Below are 14,161 nucleotides of genomic sequence, written 5' to 3' on the forward strand. Positions count from 1 at the left end.
TAGATCTTTGGCACTCAAGCCTGTCAAACGATCGTAGGGGAACATACTTGGCTGAGCAGATAGACGATTCGACATTCTGCACAATGAACGACGACGCACCCACCAGGATTATGGGTAACTGCAGTAGCTCGCCAGACATCACAATAGTCAGCGCTGGTCTGATAAACAGCATAACGTGGCGACCTATGCTGACTCAGGCATCAGACCATCTACCCATAGTCAGCTCGATTGATAAACCAACCGACTTTGCCTACGCCAAACACCGGACCTATATCAACTTTTCTAAAGCTGATTGGAAAGGTTACGCGGAGTTTACCGAAAACACCTTCGCAGCGCTCCCCACACCAACCGACGTCCATCTCGGTGAACGTAAGTTCCGCAGGGCTATCACTGCTGCTGCAGCTCGCTTCATACCGGCAGGATGCATATCGGACTCACGTCCAAACTTCCCTGCCGAAGCGGCTGTTCTAGCCAATGAGCGTGATAGCCTTCGTCAGGCCGATCCCGGAGATCCCCGTATCAGGGATCTCAACGCGGAGATTCGGCAACTTGTAAATGTGACATAAGCGGAAGAAGTGGGAGGAGCATCTGAAGACTTGTAATTTCACCTCTGGTGTGAGCAAGCTTTGGTCAACCGTGAGGTCATTGTCTAATCCGACGAAGCACGACGACAGAGTCGAAATTTCCTTCGGCGACCATGCCTCGTCCGACCCGGAGCGATGCGCGAGCTATTTTAGCCGGCAGTTCATACTGCATCCTCCGGTGGACAAAGCCAAGCGTCGAGTGACCAGAAGGCTGCACAAACTACCAACAACTTGTGCCCCCCTTGCTTTCACTTGCGGTGAAGTTCAGGTGGCCATCGGGAAGGCGAAAGCCTCCAAAGCCATGGGTCCCGACGGAATATGCATGCTGATGCTGAAAAATTTGGGTCCTGCGGGGGTAGCGTACCTAACGGAGGTCCTCAACCTGTCAATGGCCACTCTCATCATCCCAGACATCTGGAAGGTGGGGAGAGTGGTCCCACTGCTCAAACCGGGGAAACCCGCCAACAAAGGAGATTCGTATCGTCCGATTACACTCCTTTCCCCGGTAGCGAAGACACTCGAGGCCTTGCTACTCCCGTACTTCACAAATCACCTGACCCCAGCGAAGCATCAGCATGGTTTCCGTAAAGTGCACAGCACAACAACAGCACTTAACGCCATAAACACCCAGATAACTCGTGGCCTTAACCGTAACCGTCCCTGTGAGAGAACGATTCTAGTAGCGTTGGACTTGTCAAAGGCGTTTGACACCGTCTGCCATTCCACGCTACTAGAAGATATAGAGGCCTCCTCTCTCCCACAGAGGCTCAAACGGTGGTCGGCAAATTATCTGAGTGGTCGACATTCGTCGGTAATATTTAGAGATAAAACGAGTAAGCAGCGAAAAATAAAACAGGGGGTTCCTCAGGGTGGTGTCCTTTCCTCGCTACTGTTTAACTTTTACATTTCAAAGCTCCCTCAACCACCAGAGGGAGTCTCGATTGTCTCCTATGCCGACGATTGCTCGATCATGGCGACTGGGAATGGAATTGATGACCTGTGTTCGAAAGTAATCGGCTATCTCTCCGAACTTTCTCGCTTCTTCACTGCAAAGTGTCTAGCCCTCTCCCCTACGAAATCCTCCGCGACCCTGTTCACAACCTGGAGGTGCGCATTAAAGTCACCTACTACCATACGGTTTTCACCTCTGAGGAGCGCACCTATATCAGGGTGATATCCTGCCGGGCAGCAGGTGACAGGGGGTATGTATATGTTAAATATTTCGAGCTCGACATCGCCTGACCGGATAGCGATGCCCTGACATTCTAGGGTGGTATCCCTGCGGTCGATGTCTGCTTCGATGAGACGATACTGCACGGTGTGGTGCGTGATGAACGCTAAGCCACCACCATTATCTCGCTCGCGATCTCGACGGTGCACGTTGTACCCGGCGCAATTCAACAAAGTTGAATTGCTGTGCAACTTCGTCTCTTGGACCGCAGCTATTAATTTATTATTTTTTCTCGTCACTTGCTCTGTCACTTCACTGCAGCATAACCAAGTTGTTGGGAAAACCCTGACGAAATGCGTGCAATTGAAACCATGGGTTTGAAGATTGCGGAAATTTATGTGAAAATTTCAATTTCATATTTAATATATTTATGTATGCATGTATGTACATATGTATGTAAAAATGTAGTTTCGATTTAAAAAAATCGGATAAAGTTTTTCTTTCGCCATTGGGTTATGCAGACAACTATAATCGTAAAATCCGATTTGTGTGTCCAGATACATATAAACATTAGACTGCATCACCAAAAAAAGCTGCAGTTTTTCCGCCGCGATTACAAAATTTATTATATTTTAAGACGTCCACCAAAATATTTCGGAAAAATATTAAGATTTAAGCGAGCTGGGCCGATTTTAAAATACCTCCAAAAATGATGTTTTTTATGAATAAAAATAGTTTCTTAAATAACTTTTTGAAAAAAGTCCCCTCAGATGACAAATTAGATTAACCTTAAAAAATCTGCATAAAAATATTTGAAAATCTTTTCAACAGAATCGTAAGAATGAGATTTTTGATGCTGTTTTTTTTTACTTTTTTCAAAGATTGGTTTACGAAAAACTTGAATAACTGGGTCAAAAATGTTCTGATTTAGATTTTTGGGATCTCAGTAGAAAGCCATTTTCACACTGTTTTTATTTCTGGCCAAAAAAACGTCATTCGTGTCCCATCTTGTTTTTTCGAATACCAACACCTCTTAATTCAACTTTGAATGATGTTCGTTCATCCTACCTTTCTCTTCCATCCTTTGAATGAGTTTATTAGCAAAGAAATAAAAAGGGTGAGAAAATACCTTTACAATGACTCCTCTCAAGTCTATATCGGAAGAGTGTAGGTTCAGTTATTCAAGTTTTTCCTATACCAATCTTTGAAAAAAGTTAAAAAACAGCATCAAAAATCTCATTACGATTGCGTTCAAACTTTAAAAAAAATTTTTTTTTAATATTTTTATGCAAATATTTTAAGCTTTGTCATTTGAGGGGATTTTTTCAAAAAAAAATCTTTAAGAAACTTTTTATTCATAAAAAACTCCATTTTTTGAGGTATTTTCAAATCGGTCCAGCTCACTTAAATCTTAATATTTTTCCGAAATATTTTGGTGGACATCTTAAAATATAAAAGATTTTATAATTCCAATGGAAAAACAGTACCGATTTTTTTTTGTATGGGGAGTGATTTTTTTTAAATATACATACACATCTAATTTTAGTATTTATTTAAAAAAAACTCAATGAAATTCAAAAACTATCATTTGCATTTGGTTTTTCTCAATACCGATTTGCGCTGTCGCACAGTGTTATCAAAAAGAAAAGTTATCAATGAAAATTCGTTTCTCTTGAAATCAAGTTATGAAGAGAAGCAGAGTTTTCAGATTGAAAAATTTTTATTTCCATGGATTCTATGCCATTTCTACGAAAAGTCTTTTTTTCCCCATACAAAATACATGGGAAACTTTGAGCGCTTTGAGCGACCTCTAAATATATTTTGATTTTAAAATAAAAAAACAGGGGTATATTTTTTTTGGTATAGAACAATCCTAGGGGGTGAGAGTATTAAATTTCCGATTTTACTTTTCTCCCATACATTTTTGGACATATGTACATATTCCGAAATTTTTTTATTTGTAAAGGCTCTCAAGAAAAACTAAAAATTCATATAATATTACGCACAATAAATGGAAAATAAATTTGCTGCTATAAAAAAATTTCTTAAATCAGTATGCAGCTCTAAAGAAAAAAATGCTCGTACATCTCGTCGCTACCATGTCAAACTATCGAATGTGAAAATCGCCAATTTTCAGGTGAGCAAAGAAACTGTTGTAAAAAATATTGTTGTTGTAGACAAAAGTGTGGGATTCGACATTTTGTTAAAGCCTGTATGCTCTCCTTCTAAGAAGACTAGAAATTTGACGATTTGCCAGCTTAGGTATCATTCTAAACGCATGCGCAAGGTATCGTAAATCAAAAAGCAGATTTGCACATTCGATAGTTTGACATGGTAGCGACGATATACTTATTTCTTCAAGAAAATTTACAGCAACCGCAAAGAAATTTTCTAGCATCAGAAATAATGAAAATATTTTTCTTGTGATATTTCTTGAGAACTAGAATGATATATTTTTTTTTGTTAATCAACGAAAAGAATTTTTTTAATATTTTTTTTTATAACAAACAAACGACTTTTTTCTGATATTTTTTCTTATAAATAACGAAACTAACTTTTTTATTTGCATATCTGTGCCGTTCAATTAAAGTAGCCTAAGCCGGGAAAAGGACCTATTCCCTTTAAAGCAACATTTCATGGGATCCCAAACAATATTTTAACTTTAACTAGCCATAGATATAGTCTAAGATGCCTTTTTAATAGAAACTTAATAAAAATATAAACATTTTCAAGAGAAACTGGTTATTTTTGAATTCAAAGTCAAACCTTTTAAAGACTCTTTGATTGAACGGTACATATATATGTATTCCATATAAAAAAATTGGCGTACATAGTTTGTACGAGAAAAAATGCCTTAGCTTCATTTTTTATCTTCGTCTGTGTATACAGGTTTCACTTGTACTCGCTTCAACAGTTCCAAGATGAGTTTTCTCTCCTTTTAAGTGTGGAAAAAGCAAATAATCTCATTATACTAGGTGACTTTAATCTTGACCTACTGAGTTCTAATGGTACGGTTGATAGTTATACTACCCTAATGGCTAGCCATGGCTTATTTTCCTTTATTAATGAGCCAACCAGGCCCTCCTCAGGCACCTGTATCGACCACGTTTTTGGTCGTTTTTACAATATATATTGTAATACACTTGTCGGTATAAACCTAGATCTTGGCATTTCGGATCACTGCATGACTGGGGATCAGTTCAATAACTTTCAAGTCACGAGATGTCAGAACAAAATTAAATTATCACCTATTACAACAATAAACTTTGGTGCTCTAAATGAAGCTCTTCGCCATGAAAACTGGATAGCAGTTTATACTGAAAAAGATGTGTCTAAAGTGCACAATTTATTCACGAAAATTATCAAAACTCACATGGAGTTCTTTTATATTCCCAAAAAAAGCCAATGTGACTCTTAAACCCTGGATCAATCAACATCTTTTGAAAAAAATTAAATTGAAGAACAAATTACGTAAAATGTCCAACAAAAATCCAGGAAACAGGAAGCTGAAAAAACGAGCCCAACAACTTGACACAAAAGTTGAAAAAAAGAAATCCGTTCTAGATATGACAGTTACTACCACTATTTACTCTCGGCTGCTCAAGAAAACCCGAAAAGGGAATGGAGGGTGGTTAATTACATTATTGGTCGAACTCCAAAAAGTCAAAGCAATGCAATTACTTTGAACATCGACGAGAAGGATAGTGACTTAAAATGTGCAATTGTAATACCTCTCTTTAAAAAAGGAAACGCAAAAGACAAACACAACTACAGACCAATATTCCTACTATCGTCAATATCAAAAATTTTTGAAAAGGCCTGCAAAAGTAGAATTGTTAATTATCTTAATAAAATTAAATATCTTAATCCAAAGCAATACGGATTCAGCCCCGGTCTTTCAACTGAAGATGCACTTCTTCAATTTTGCTCTTTCATTTACAAGGCAGTTGATGAAACGAAGAGTTGTTCTAGCCTTTTTGTCGACACAACGAAAGCTTTTGATATGGTTGATCATAATGTTCTTTTAAATAAGCTAAACCTGGCGGGTTTTCGTGGAAACACTCTGAACTGGTTTAAATCGTATCTATTGAATAGAATGCAAAGAGTGAAAGTTGGTACTGTTTTTTGCTCAAACAAAGTCATAAACCTTGGTGTTCCGCAAGGGTCAGTCCTCGGACCAGTTTTATTCTTGATTTATATCAACTCGGTATTTTCGTTGCCCTTCGTAGGGAGTGTTACTGCCTTTGCAGATGACCTGGCTATTGCCTACGCTTCAGATAATGCATTTAATCTTTTTGGCGATATTAATCATGACGTGCATCTGCTAAGATCTTGGTTCGGAAGACACAAGCTCGTTGTTAGCAACAAAACAAAACTGATGTATTTCAGCCTCTGTGGTAAGGAAGTACCAAACAATGATGTAATTTTTCACACCTCTAGTTGTATGCGACAAATCTTATGTGACAATACATGCTGTGAGCAAAAAACTGCATTCAACTTTGACCGGACAATCGCTTGCGATAAGAAATGTTTCAATTTAAAAGTTGCTACCGACTTTAAATATTTAGGGGTTAAAGTAGACCAAACTTTAAGATGGTTTCCGCATATTTCCGCCATTAAACAGTATTTATTGTCAACCATACGTTCCTTCTACCGCCTTAAAAGTTGTGCTCAAGTAAGATTCTGAAAATAGTGTACCACGGACTTATTCATACTAAGCTGCAATATGAGATAAGCTGTTGGGGTGGGGCATACTTTAATAAGATTCGACCGCTGCTAATATTACAAATGTATTTCATACGAGGCATATGCAATGCCAAACGTTTAGAAAATTCAATAGATCTTTTTATGCGGTTACATATTCTTCCGATAAAACATTTATAGTATTATAAAGTTCTCAAAATATTCTTTAGGAGATGTGGCTATCAGCAAAGTCCAATATACTCCGCCTATAATTTAAGAAGTTCCTCATGTTGTAGCTCCCATGTCTTGCACTACACTATTCCGTAACTTCTACACCACAATATCATGCAAACTTTTTTAATATTCTTCCTATGTATCTACAGCCGATTAGAAGGTTATCTATATTTTTGAAGGGGGTGAAATTATGGCTTCTTGGCTTCAACCATGCTGAAATTGAAACTTTACTAAGACCCACTATTTAACGTTAAGCTTTCTTCTCAATTATCTGCTTGCTTATCCTTAGAGCGTATTTATTTATTTACATTTACATTTGCCTAGCTACATTAATTTTATACTTATATATATATATATATATCGTCGTTTGAAGTGCAAAACCGCGTATCAACAAAATGTAAAACCGCGTATCAGCAAAATGCAAAACCGCGTATGTGAAGTTGTAAAAATTATTTTCTAGAGCGTAAAAACACTCATATTTCAAAATGGTTCTCTTTTTTATAAAGGAATCGCATATCTGCCTAGTATATTTCAGGACGAATGGATAAGGATTGAGCCAAGAGCTCGTGTGAGCAAATCCAATTTTTGGCAGCCAATGTCAGTTACGCGGTTTTGCAGAATCACGATACGCGGTTTTGTACTTTAAACGACGATTTTTAAGTATCCTGGTTTTCTAACGCGCTCCACAATATTGAATTATTTACACTGCAAGAAATGGCATTAACACTGTTCTATTANGAAGACACAAGCTCGTTGTTAGCAACAAAACAAAACTGATGTATTTCAGCCTCTGTGGTAAGGAAGTACCAAACAATGATGTAATTTTTCACACCTCTAGTTGTATGCGACAAATCTTATGTGACAATACATGCTGTGAGCAAAAAACTGCATTCAACTTTGACCGGACAATCGCTTGCGATAAGAAATGTTTCAATTTAAAAGTTGCTACCGACTTTAAATATTTAGGGGTTAAAGTAGACCAAACTTTAAGATGGTTTCCGCATATTTCCGCCATTAAACAGTATTTATTGTCAACCATACGTTCCTTCTACCGCCTTAAAANATTTGCCATAAACTATTTTCTTATATGTATATGAAGTGTATCTTACATGTATTTTTCAAGAATGTATACTTGTTATAAGAAAATAAAGAATTAAACAACCAACCAAATAAACAATATTTGCACTTTGTTATACTAAATTTAATGCCCAACAAAACTGCATACCATTTTTTGGAAATTTGGATTTATATGGTGTTCGTTAAGTAATCAGCTTTGCTTTCATAATATATGTATATAATTCAGATGAAGTTTTTCGTACATAAGGGGAAGATTGCAAGCAAAAAGTTTCTCTGAGCCATAATTCTTTAGTTTCTGTAATTAAATAGGCAAACCTCTTAACTATTGTAGTGATGTCTATAATATAGAATTTAATGAAACATACCTGTTGATGCATAATAAGAAATTCGAATTGGTGTTTAAAACTTTATTTATAAGAAACACATTAAATAAAGACACATAGTTGCTTTACTTTAACTTTCCTTTTCCCAAGAACTTTTGAAATCTTTGATTTGCCACTAACAATTTTATTTCGTATAGCAGCATTGCTTAAGTTGTTGTTTTTCACAACTTATTTGTTGGTTAATGACTTCAAATAGTTTTATACAAAATTAGAAACGAGAAATAATACTTTCATAAAAATTTAAGTACATACATACATAGATTTAAAAAGCGGTTTAAATACAAAAGTTTTATGAAAAGGTCACATTATACAACTGTTTAAATCTACGTTATTTTTTATAAATAAGGCCGCAAACATTTCCTTACATCATCAATTTCCATATTATATTTTTACTCTTTCAATTTCGCTGACCAGCGCCGCAAACGATATCAACTAGTAGGCTAACAACCAGAATTGAAATTAAATACGCAAGTACTTACAGTACTACCACGGTGGAGAGAATACAGAAGGTGGCGCCGATGGCAATACCGCTAATCGGCTCTCAGTGAATTTGATAGAATCAGCTGTTATGCTGAAGTCACAGTCGAGATGACAGCAGTAGTGNTATATGTATATAATTCAGATGAAGTTTTTCGTACATAAGGGGAAGATTGCAAGCAAAAAGTTTCTCTGAGCCATAATTCTTTAGTTTCTGTAATTAAATAGGCAAACCTCTTAACTATTGTAGTGATGTCTATAATATAGAATTTAATGAAACATACCTGTTGATGCATAATAAGAAATTCGAATTGGTGTTTAAAACTTTATTTATAAGAAACACATTAAATAAAGACACATAGTTGCTTTACTTTAACTTTCCTTTTCCCAAGAACTTTTGAAATCTTTGATTTGCCACTAACAATTTTATTTCGTATAGCAGCATTGCTTAAGTTGTTGTTTTTCACAACTTATTTGTTGGTTAATGACTTCAAATAGTTTTATACAAAATTAGAAACGAGAAATAATACTTTCATAAAAATTTAAGTACATACATACATAGATTTAAAAAGCGGTTTAAATACAAAAGTTTTATGAAAAGGTCACATTATACAACTGTTTAAATCTACGTTATTTTTTATAAATAAGGCCGCAAACATTTCCTTACATCATCAATTTCCATATTATATTTTTACTCTTTCAATTTCGCTGACCAGCGCCGCAAACGATATCAACTAGTAGGCTAACAACCAGAATTGAAATTAAATACGCAAGTACTTACAGTACTACCACGGTGGAGAGAATACAGAAGGTGGCGCCGATGGCAATACCGCTAATCGGCTCTCAGTGAATTTGATAGAATCAGCTGTTATGCTGAAGTCACAGTCGAGATGACAGCAGTAGTGATGTGCTGAGTCAATACTTTTAAGTATCCAATACTCTCGATACTCGGTATCGAATCATCCAGGTTTCAAATAAAAGCGCACATAGGCCAAAAATATGGAAAAAAACGGTTCAGGAGAGACTCGCCTATCAAAACCCGAATGTAGGAGCCAATAGAGCTTTTGATACTGATTCAAATAAAAGATGTATATATGTCGGTTCGAGACCATAATACAGATGAACTCTTACTTGTTTGAAGCATTTTTGTTCCAGCTGAATCAGGCGATATGATTTTTGTAGGCAGATTCTGTAACTAGTTAGCGACAGATTCTGTAACCAATTAGCGACAATTTTCGAATCGGTATCGGGTTTGTTGACGTATGATATGAAATATTTTTACGTCAAGAAGTGCGAAAGGCTACTTTATCCGTCAAAGAATTTTTCTTGAACCTTGGATCGACTAGGGTTAAAACTGATAAAATAAAATTTCTCTGTTGCGACAAGTTCAAGTATTTTAGCCGATATCATATAAATTAGAAATGAAGTTTTTTTTTTTAAACTTGAAATGCATATTATGGCGAAGGTTTAATGTAAAGAATCAGTATCGGGTACCGATAAGGAAGTATTGGGTACCAAAACCATTTTTAAGTATTGGGTACCGACAATTCAGCACATCACTAGACAGCAGTTTTATTTGCAGCTCTCAGTTGTCAACTCTACGGTGACGTCACGCCAAAACTACTCTCACGAATTCTGCTGCAATCGGCGCAATCTTGTATTCTATCATTCTTGGAGTAATAGCAAGTACGTCAAGTATTTACTCTCTCAACGCCAAGTAGTGTATGTATGAGGAAAAAGAGTAACAATATGTTGGGAGTAGAGTACAATGCAAAGAGTACTTATTGAACGAAATGCGGCAAATACACTTGCGCTGGACTTTAGTATGAACTCATTTGTTGCAAGTGGCTTTGATATTCGCAGCATGGTTTTAGGCATAGGTTTAGTAGTCTATTGATAAAAAATCTAGGCGAAAATTTAAAAAAATACTAAAATTACTCTAACTGGGACCGTTGAAAACTGATGAACACACATAAATATATGTATATATAGATGTGTATGGATGATATAATAGCTCTGATTTAATACTTTTCGTGTAAAATTCCGTAAAAATGTAAAAATGAAGTGAGAGTAAAAAGTGAGTAACAGCAAAATGTACGGGAACAAAAAAGCATCGAGTAAAATCTTGCAACTTCATTGCCTTCACAACATGATTTTCATTTACATGATTTGGGAGTACAGGATCGTTTTTCCTGTAACTTCCAGCAAGTTCGTGTAAAAACCTGTAAGTTCATGGAGTACTGGATCAGAGCTGGGGTTTTCAAGGTCGTTGATTTCGAATCTGATGTAAGATTTTAAAATGGCGTATCCAACATGGCGACCAAATTTTATAACTTTTTCCTTTTCAGCATAAACTGATATTAAGGGGAAGTTTTCGAGAGAGCTGATTTCGAATCTGAGGGCAGATTTTTTAAATTCAAAATGGCGGATCCAATATGGATACCAAATTTTATAATTTTTTCTTTTTCTTCAAAGATTTATATATATGGGGGGTTTTCGAATTCGATGATTTAAAATCTGAGGTCCGATATCTTAAATTTAAAACGGCTGGTCCAATATGGCGTTATCGGAAAAAAATTTTAGTTTAAAATTGTTTAGTTTTTGCTATAAATGTTTTTCTAATCACAGCTGCTTCAAATAAAAACGTTTCCTTTAAATATAAGCTTATATTTGTATTAATTTGAAAGGACACTAGCACAACAAGTATTTTCTAATATTAGGCAAGATATAGAGTTGAAAAAATAACGTAACGTACAAGTTTAAACAAAAAAATGCAAGAATGCATTTTTCACCTACGTAGTGCATATCATTATTGCTATTTGGTATATTCTTCTGATGTGCTCCGTCTAATGATATCTTTGCTGACTGCTGCTTTTCAAACATCGAAAAGCATGGCAAATACACGTGGACCTTTTCTAATAAAAAAGCCCATTGTTCAAAAAATGCAAAAAAGTGCAACATGATTCTCAGCCCATAAACTCTATATTGAACATTTTTATTGCCCATAAAGCTTGAAGAACGCCAAATGAAACCAATTTTTTATAGCTCTATTTAAAGTGGAATACTATTACCCAAATTTGAGTCCATTTTGAAAATTAGTTTTATTTTATTTAGCAAGCTATATGAATATGAAATATGTGAAAAAAAAATTTTCAAATCGTTCCTTCAGCTGCTAGAATACGAAATGTAACGCGGTGCACCGATTTAAAGTAACGCACCAAACGCTATTCACGTTTTTTGCGTTTTTTTTTGTTGCAAGTGGAAAATGAGCGTAATTTTAGTCCGATTCATTTTCAATACCAACCTACCTTGGATAAATGGAAATCTATATACCGAATTTCATCGAGATATCTCAATTTTTGCTCGAGTTATCGTGTACACGGGCGAACGCACAGACGGACAGACAGACATGGCTTAATCGACTTCTGTTTCCGTTCTGAGCATTTATGTATACATTTGTCTACATCTATCTCGATTGGTTTTGGCTGTTACAAACAACCGTTATGTGAACAAAGTTAATATACCTTTGTTCACAAGTGCGCTCGGGTATAAAATTATGCATTTTTACTTTTTCACTAACCTGACTTATGTTAATAAACCAGCGAAAATTAAGTGTTCGAAGAAAAACTGGCGAATCATGCGAAAGTTCGAACTAATTAAGAATTGCCCATATGTTAGCTTTCTTTTTTGTTAATCACACAAATATTCACTTCCATTCTCTTTTTGGAACTATCTTTCTCACTCGAAGACTTATAGATACCATTTCCAACTGCAAGAGTACTGACTACGAAAGAAATAAATTTGTAAACTTTTATTAGAAATGTAAATTTTAACAGCTGATGTCTAAATGTTTTACTCTGCAGAATTAGTTTAGTGAAGGGACCAAAAATCGATTTATCGATATTCTAAAAAATGACTTTTGACCAGCAAATAGTTGCTGCCAGACTATTGTGCAGTGTTTAAGCTAGTAGTCAAAGTTCAAAAGGGGCATATTATATTTCAAAAAAAGCAGGGACCGTAACCTTTATGATTTTTATAATAAAAATCAAAATTTAATCGTTATGTTGTGATTTTTATTTTTTCGATAATATTTAATCGTTATTTTATGATTTTTTTTTCGATAATTTTTTTTATTTTTTCGATCATTTTTAATCGTTATTTTGTGATTTATATTTTTTCGATCATCTTTAATCGTTCTATTATGATTTTTATTTTTTCGATCATTTTTAATCGTTATTTTGTGATTTATATTTTTTCGATCATCTTTAATCGTTCTATTATGATTTTTATTTTTTCGATCATTTTTAATCGTTATTTTGTGATTTATATTTTTTCGATCATCTTTAATCGTTCTATTATGATTTTTATTTTTTCGATCATTTTTAATCGTTATACTATGATTTTAATTTCTTCGATCAAAAATAGAAGTTATTCTTAAAGTGAAAGTAGTGAAAGTACATAACGTGCATTGCGTCGCCGTCACTGTCACCGGCAGTTGTCAAAAAAGCTGATTAGGTGTATTTGTATGAAGTAAGTTACATGAACAAGCTGACGGTGCCGCTCAAATTAGCTCAAGTTTCAATTTTGCTTATGCGATTGCGTCAAATGACAACTATTCAGAGTTTTGTTTACATGTTTGAACGTAAATTTTTCCAGTCTATGAAAATTTTAATATTCTTAAAGTGAAAGTAGTGAAAGTACATAACGTGCATTGCGTCGCCGTCACTGTCACCGGCAGTTGTCAAAAAAGCTGATTAGGTGTATTTGTATGAAGTAAGTTACATGAACAAGCTGACGGTGCCGCTCAAATTAGCTCAACTTTCAATTTTGCTTATGCGATTGCGTCAAATGACAACTATTCAGAGTTTTGTTTACATGTTTGAACGTAAATTTTTCCAGTCTATGAAAATTTTAATATTTATGGAAACACGAAATGTAAAAAATAATGGAGGAAAATCTAAAAGAAGAAGTGAAAAAGTAAAATGCAAATTTCGCGAAGAGTATCAGCGAGTTAATGAGTAACTTGACGCATAAGCATCGTTGACGGTGATGTTGACGGTGATGTTGACGGTGGCGGTGACGCTGTCGCAATGGATGGTATGTACCAGAGCTGTAAAATGATTGAATCAGTAGGATCTGCATTCACTCGGCATTCTTTTCAAAATTTTGATTGTTTGTTTGTATAAAAAAAACTTCATTACTGAGTGGCTTAAAATACTTGAAAACAAAGAAACTGTGTTGTGTTATTGAATGGTAGATTGACATTCAGTATAGAATGTGAATGTAACAGAAGCATTCGCACACAGACATGATTGTATATTTAAAATGAATGCACACGTTTTTTACCATTCAGTACTAATGCTTTTTTCCCCAGGGTTGATACATTTTATACTTTAAAGTTTAAACATATCTGGAATTGAAAAAACAAAACAAATATTTTATTTCAATGTGTATGTAAGTATGGACGTTTTCTGTCATTAAACCATGGCCAATGAATGGTGAGAAATTATTCCAAATAAACATCGCAACCGTCGAGCACAAAGGACACATCT

Source organism: Rhagoletis zephyria, unplaced genomic scaffold, assembly GCF_001687245.7.
Source record: "Rhagoletis zephyria isolate East Lansing unplaced genomic scaffold, Rhagoletis_zephyria_1.1 Rzeph_scaffold_00456, whole genome shotgun sequence".
Taxonomy (NCBI): Eukaryota; Metazoa; Arthropoda; class Insecta; order Diptera; family Tephritidae; genus Rhagoletis; species Rhagoletis zephyria.